The following is a 7,533-nucleotide window of genomic DNA, read 5'->3' as shown; positions in this document are numbered from 1 at the left end:
ACTAGATTGGCCATGATGGCTATTGCAATTTCTGAGTCACACAGAATTGGGATCTTATCAAACTCAATATCGTAGTCCTTGAGTTGAGTCTTCATCTATATTACTTGAGAACATCAGCTGGCTGCGGCTACATATTATGTTTCTACAGTAGATGTTGATACATAGTTCTAGTTCTTAGATGTCTAACTCACTAGCTTGTTTCCAAGTAGTTGACAGCTCCCGGATGTGCTTTTTCGATCGAGTTTGCACCATGTATGATCAGAGTCTGTATACGCAATAAGATCAAAGAAAAAATGCTTAGGATACTAGAGACCTAAAAATTGTGTCCCTTTTAGGTATCGAAAGATTGTTTTGACAGCTGAAAGGTGAGATTCCTTAAAATTAGCTTGATACCTAGAACACAAACAAGTGGCAAACATTATGTCTGGTCTACTAGCTATGAGGTACATCAGTGACCCAATCATTCCACGGTAAGTTTTAACATCCTTCGGTTTTTCAGATGGATTTGTGTCAAGCTTAGTGCCTATGGAAATTGGTGTTCTCATTGTGGAAGAGTTGTGAAGTTGGTATTTCTTCAAGAGGTCAAAGACATACTTGGCTTGGTTAATGAAAATACCATCTTCTCTTTGTTTTACTTGGAGCCTGAGGAAGAATGTTAATTCTCCCATCATGCTCATTTCAAACTCAGTCTTCATTAATGCAGAGAACTTATCACAGTGCCCCTGGTTCGTTGAACCAAATATAATATCGTCCACATATATCAGAGATAGAAGCATCTCACCCTTATGCCTCTTAATAAACAATGTGGTGTCGATTTACCTTTTTTCAAAACCATTAGAGAGTAGAAAAGATGAAAGACGTTCATACCAGGCTCTAGGAGCTTGCTTGAGCCCATACAGAGCTTTGTCTAGGTAGTAGACATACTCTGGTTGTGTGGAGCTCTCAAACCCCGAAGGTTGCTACATATAGACTTCCTCCTTTAGTTTGCCATTCAAAAAGGCAGACTTTATGTCATTTGATAGACTCATAATCCTTTATGTGCAGAGAAGGCTAGAAATAGGCGTATAGCTTTTTGCCTTGCAACTGGCGTGAAGGTCTGGACATAGTCTATTCCTTCTTCCTGGCAGTAGCCTTTTGCAACAAGCCTAGTTTTGTTTCTGATTACTATACCATCCTCATCCTTCTTATTTTTTGAAAACCCACTTAGTACTAATAGCAATTTTATCCTTTGGCAAAGGAACAAGAGTACATACCTTGTTTCTTTAGAATTGTTGGAGCTCTTCTTGCATAACGTCGATCCAACAGGGGTCTTGTAGGGCTTCTTGAACTTTCTTGGGCTCTACCACACTTAGAAAGTTTACGAATATATTCATTGGCTGTGGAAGCTCTTGTCTTTACTCCACAAGAAGGTTCACCAATGATTTGATAAGCAAGATGGTCTTTAGTACATTTTGCCATTGGAGCTTGCACAGATGTTGGATTCATAAGATCTTGCTCCACTGGAGTATTTGGCATTATGCTCGTGTTGGTGATAATGGCTCATCTTGCTCCCCCTCGGATTGTGGTACAGAGGAACCAGGTTCAGAGATAGAGATAATGTTCTCTGGCTCTGAAGGACTGGCCTCTGATGTAGAGCTAGAAGGCTCTGGTTCCAGATTAGCTTGATCGTTAGATGAAGTAGAGGCGTTGGAAGGGCCAGAGATGGATGTACTTGAAGTCTGTGGCTCTCCTTGGACGCGTGCAGAGGCATCTCTAGGTGCACGCACATAGATGTCTTCATCACCAAAGAAGTTTTCAAATAGCTTCCCGAGTTCCAATACCCTTGACTTCGATAGAGAATTGGAAATCATCTGGTTAAGCTTGAGTCCAGAGCTGAAATACTCTAAAGTTATTTGTTCTTTATTGTCGAACGAGACGTTGATGCTTTCCATTACCGTCTTGGTTCTTAGATTGAAAACTCTGTAGGCCTTGGAATATGTAAAGTATCTAAGAAATTTGCCTTCATCATCCTTCTTATTAAACTTCTCAAGGTGATTACGATCATTCAAGATAAAGCATCTGCAACCAAAGACATGTAAAAATTTACATTAGGCTTTGTTTAGTTGATTAGTTCGTAAGTAGTCTTCAAGTGTCTCTTGACCACTGTTGCTCTATTTTGAGTAAAACATGCGGTCGAGATCCCTTCTGACCAAAAGTGGGTTGGAATACCAGAGGCTACAAGCATCATTCTTGCAGCTTTAACCAAGGTTCAGTTTTTCCTTTCTACAACACCATTTCGTTGTGGTGTTCTTGCAGCAGAGAAGTTCTAGGATATTCCCTCTTTGTCAAGTTACGCGTCAATCTTTGCATTCTTGAACTCTGTATCGTTGTCACTTCTCAGCTTTTGAATAATGCTCTGTAGAAGGACTTGAATCTTGGTCATAAGCTTGATCAGCAGCTCTGGGACATCTGATTTCTGCCTTACAAACTTAATCCAAGTAAATCTTGTAAATTCATCAATAAACACTAAGATATACTTCTTGCCAGACAGGCTTTGCACTGAGATTAGACCATAGAGGTCCACATGAAGCATATGTAGAGATCTGATGCAGGAAGCATCGGTGGGATGCTCTTTTGAGTTTTCCCATTTCACACGCGAGACAGAGATGTTCCTTTTTGAACTTTATCATTGGTAGTCTGTCAACTAAATTATTTTTCACAAGCTTCTCTATATTTGGAAAATTTAGATGAAATAGCTTGTGATGCTAGAGCCATGCTTCATCACTTTTCGGAGATATGAGACAGAGTGTCTCTGTGTCATCTCTTGGTGAAAAGTTCATAAGGTACAAATTGCCCTTACCTTTGGCTCTTGGTAATGCTTGACCAGATTCTGACATTAATGAACAAGAGTCATTTTGGAACTTAACATTAACAAAGTTAACTTATGCTATGCAGGTTACGCTTTAGCTTAGAGACATAGGCAACTCTAGAGACAGAAACCTTACCTTGATGGAGATATCCATACCCCTTTATTTGTCCTTGCATGTTATCTCCAAAAGTCACTCGTCCTCCAGATTTGTCTTTGATGGAGATGAGCAACTTTTTGTTGCCGGTCATGTACCTTGAGCATCCAGAGTGAAGGTACTAGATGTGCACATGTGGCTTCTACAAAAAAAAATTAGATAGACTTAGGTACCCATTTCATAATGGGTCCTCAATGATTAGGTTTTGGAGTCTCGGATTTTGGCCTAGGGGAAGGGTCTGCCTCAACACCCGATTTACCAGACTTGGGGTCTGGTTTGCCAGCTTTGGCCTTAGGATCTTGCTTCCTCTGGGTCCTTTTAGATTTACTCTTAGGTGACCCAGAGAGAATGCAATTGGGACTAAAAAGGTGCTGCTTTGATTGCCGCGACAGAGATAGACATTTGCAATTGTGAACACTATGACCCCATAAGTATTATGTATGTAGTAATGAAGACAAACAAGTGATGAAGAACCAGAAGGCCGATGGAAGACTTCAAGGAAAAATGACTAAGTGTGAAGAACAACCAGAGGGTCGATGAACTGACCAGAGATGCGATGAAAAGTGCATCTCCATAACCCCTCTGCATACTAACACTTGAAGTTTCCTTCCCCAGTTTAACCAGAGGATAGCAATGAAGAAATGAAGGATAAGGTTGAATTCATATCCCATGGAAGACAGCTGGAGATGACTAATCAACAGCTGGATTCAACAAAGTTTATCTAGGTTTAATGTTTATCCATGTTTTAGATAAACTTTATCTATTAGTAGAAGATTAGCTAAATAGTCTCACTAGATAGTTATCTTCTTATTAGTTTACTAGTATAAATAGATGGTTATGCCTATTGTAATTTGAGGACGCTTTTACATTTTTCATAAGTATTGGAATAAAGTGAAATCTTTGGCACTCAAGTTATCCTTTGAATGTTTATACATTGTTCTTGAGTGTTCATCATTTTATTCATTTAAAACACTATAATTTAGTTATTCTTAACTTGATTATTAGTGTTATTAAGAGATCTGGGATCAACAATTGGTATCAGAACCAATTGATTGTTTTTCCAATCAAACGATAATAAAAAATCTCTCAATTCACGTTTTACACAAAAATATCTTCTCTAAAACGTAAATTTTCTCTCTTAAAAAAATCTTAATGGCCAACTGGAATTCTGCCTATAGTGTTGATTCTCTCACCAAACCTCCAACTCTTCAAAGAGAAGAGTACCCACAATGGAAGATACGGATAGTGAACTTTCTGGAAGGGATGGACAGAAATCTTCTGCGATCTGTCATGGAGGGTCCCTATGTTCCACAGACTCTTGTTCCGAGAGTCCCAAGAACAAATACCACAGCAGAAATTCCTGCCTACTACATGCCCAAGGATGAGAAGAATTGGGATGAAGACAACATAGAGCGGGTTGAGACCGACAAAAACGCTGATAATCATGGCCATACCCAACGAAAAGGCTGATAATCATGGCCATACTCAATGAAATCTTCCAATCCCTTGATGCATGTTCCAGAACCAAGGAACTATGGGATGAGCTGGCAAGCCAATTGGAAGGAGGGGCAAAAATGAAGAAAAATCGTAGAGCATAATGTCTCAACGAGTACACCAATTTTAAGGCACTTCCTGATGAAGCGATTCAGAAGACATATGATCGTTTCAACACATTGATTAATTAATGTCGTCGAAACGATATCTCTAGAACAAAAGAAGAAAACAATGTTTTATTCCTTAAAAGTCTCGGTGATGAATGGACACAGCTGTCGATGTCCCATCAAGAAAATCAGGACTTAGACGGCTGGTCACTCTATGACGTATACGAAACGCTTGCTGCACAAGGGAATGACATCATGAAGAAAAAGGTGTCCATCGGTGGACCCCTGGATGTAGCAGCTGAAGAAAAGGAAGTTTCAAGGACCTCCACCAGAGACCACAAGAAGAAAGGAAAGAAAGCACTGGTGGTGGAATCAGAATCTGAAGATGAAACATCTGAATCAGATGATGATATCAAAGCCTTTGCCAAATCTCTGGCCTTGATTACAAAGCAGTTCTAGAAAAAGTTCATCAAGAAACCTTATGAACGAAGAGAGTTCAAGAGGGAAAGGTACCAGCTATCCTATGAAAGGAAGCCATCTAAATTTCATCAGAGGGAAGACAGAAGAGATGGAAGAGAAGAGAGAGAAGAAAGAAGAGAAGATAGAAGAGAGGAGAAGAGAGAGGACAAAGATGGAAAGAAAAATGACCTCCGCTGCTTTAGGTACGGAAAAATCGGTCATTTTTCGAAAGAATGCAGAGGACGACTGGTAAAGGATGCTGACTATTACAAGAATAAATACAAATACAATCCTAGAGAGCGAAGCCTGATGGTTGAGAAAGAAAAATGGGTGACTGATTTTTCATCCGATGAAGAAGACAAAGCACTCATCTGTCTGATGGTCACGTCCAATGCAGAATCTGCCTCTGACACTAATGATCAGGTATGTGAGTCTACTTTCAATAAAACCAACTCGGCTCCATCTGAGCTAGAGTTAACGATAATAAAGCTTTCAGAGGACTTTTTAAAATTAAAAGAAAAATTAAGCTTTGAAAAATCTGAAAGACTTAAAGCAGAAAAAGAAGTCAGTTTCTACAAAAGAGAAACTGATCTTTTAACCGAAGAAAAAGCTGATCTGATGAAAGAAAAGACTAGCATGGCCGCTCTTAAAAAATCAGAGGAAGAAAAACTTCTGGAAATAAACAAGCGAGTAACCAAAGACATAGAAAAGAAAACTAAGGTCTTAAAAGAATCTGAGGCAGAGAGACTTAACTCAGTAACTCTCAAAGATTTCTTTCAAAAAGAAAGGGAGATTCTTCATCAGAAGTTTCAAACCAATGAACTTTTGATGAAGAAATACAAGGATGCCCAAGATGTATACAAAAAGTTAAACGGTCAAACGGATACTCAAGAGATTGGATTCAATGAATTGGACTCCTTCATCGATTCAAAGAAATCCACCCTTGAATCCACTTTCAAACTTGGATGCATTCAGAAACCCGACTTTATCCCGAAACCAAAAGCAAATTTTAAAAGAGTTAAAGTCGATGGAAGAACTGTCGTTTTGAGACAGGATTTTGAAAATGTGGTGTACGAGAGCAGTACATGTAAGAATTCTGATGAAAGGAATGACCTCTCCTAATCAGAGACCGATGGAAACCCTATGGTCAAACCAGAGTCTCTGGTTGTCAATCCTACTTCATCAGCAAGTACTGTTGATGAAAAGGAGAATCCTAATGAGGAACCATCAGCTGATGAATCGATGAACTATCCAAGTAAAATTGAAAGTTCATCTAAGTCAGAATTGATGGAACCTCAAGCAGATCACTCTGAAGCATCAAACTCTGAACCCACACCTCCCACGAACATCCATGCTAATTTTGATTTCGAGAAATCAGTAGGAGACTTTCTCGATTCTGAATGTGAAGAAGAGATAATCTGTGAATCACCAAAGATCATTGAGAATAAGAAGCCTAAAAACTCCAAATCCTCAATGAAATATGGTATTCCTCCATCGATGAAATCTTCAGACAAGGGAAAGGGAAAACTGAGAAATATCCAATCTGCCAACGAAAAATCAAAAGGCCCTAGCATATCTTCTAAGTTCATTAAGTTTACTCGTGAGCAAAAACAGAAGTGACCTGCCTCTGAGAAAACTAACCACCACTTTTCCTCTCATTCAGCTGAAGAAAAGCAGTCCTTCCTCAGGAGAAAAGAAGTAAAGACAAAGACCCCTTCAAATAAAAAATCTGAACTAGATAGGAAGTTTGTAAAAACAACCGATGCTAGTACAACATTTACATCCCCTGCATTTACTTCTTCATTTTCAGCAAATAAAAAGAAAGTTAGACATTCATGTCCAAAGTATAACGATTGTAAATATTTAGCTCTTTTACAAAACCTGAGGAATCACATGTTCATACATCACTGCATATTCTCCCAACACGTTTATTGCTATAAAGTTAAAACCAATGAAAACGTGAACAATCCCAAGTCCAAGGGCAAGGGAAATGCTAACAAACCCAAGCCTGTAAAGGCTAAGGGTGATGCAAAGAGAGAGGTATCTCCTACTAACAAACGTGGACTCATTAAGAAATGGGTACCTAAAACCCTTAATTTGTCTTGCAGGACCAGCATGTGCAACCATGGTACATGGATTCAGGTTACTCCAGGCACATGACTGGGGACAAAAGTCAGCTGACCTCCTTCATCGAAAAATCTGGAGGCTCTGTCACTTTTGGAGACAACAGCAAGGGAACAATAAAGGGATACAGAACTCTCATCAAAGGCAACATCTCCATTAGCAAAGTGGCTTATGTTGAAGGTTTGAAGCACAACTTACTAAGCATAAGCCAATTCTGCGACAAGGGTCTTGAAGTCAGATTTCGCAAAGGTTTCTGTATCATAGAAACAAAGCCCAGTCAAACCATCATCAAGGCCAAGAGAGAAGGGAATCTCTATCTTCTGGATTTTCAATCCTCTGAGGGACAA

This window comes from Cynara cardunculus, unplaced genomic scaffold (genome assembly GCF_001531365.2).
Source record: "Cynara cardunculus var. scolymus isolate 2C unplaced genomic scaffold, CcrdV1 Un_Scaffold_579, whole genome shotgun sequence".
Classification (NCBI taxonomy): Eukaryota; Viridiplantae; Streptophyta; class Magnoliopsida; order Asterales; family Asteraceae; genus Cynara; species Cynara cardunculus.
This window is presented reverse-complemented; position numbering follows the sequence as displayed.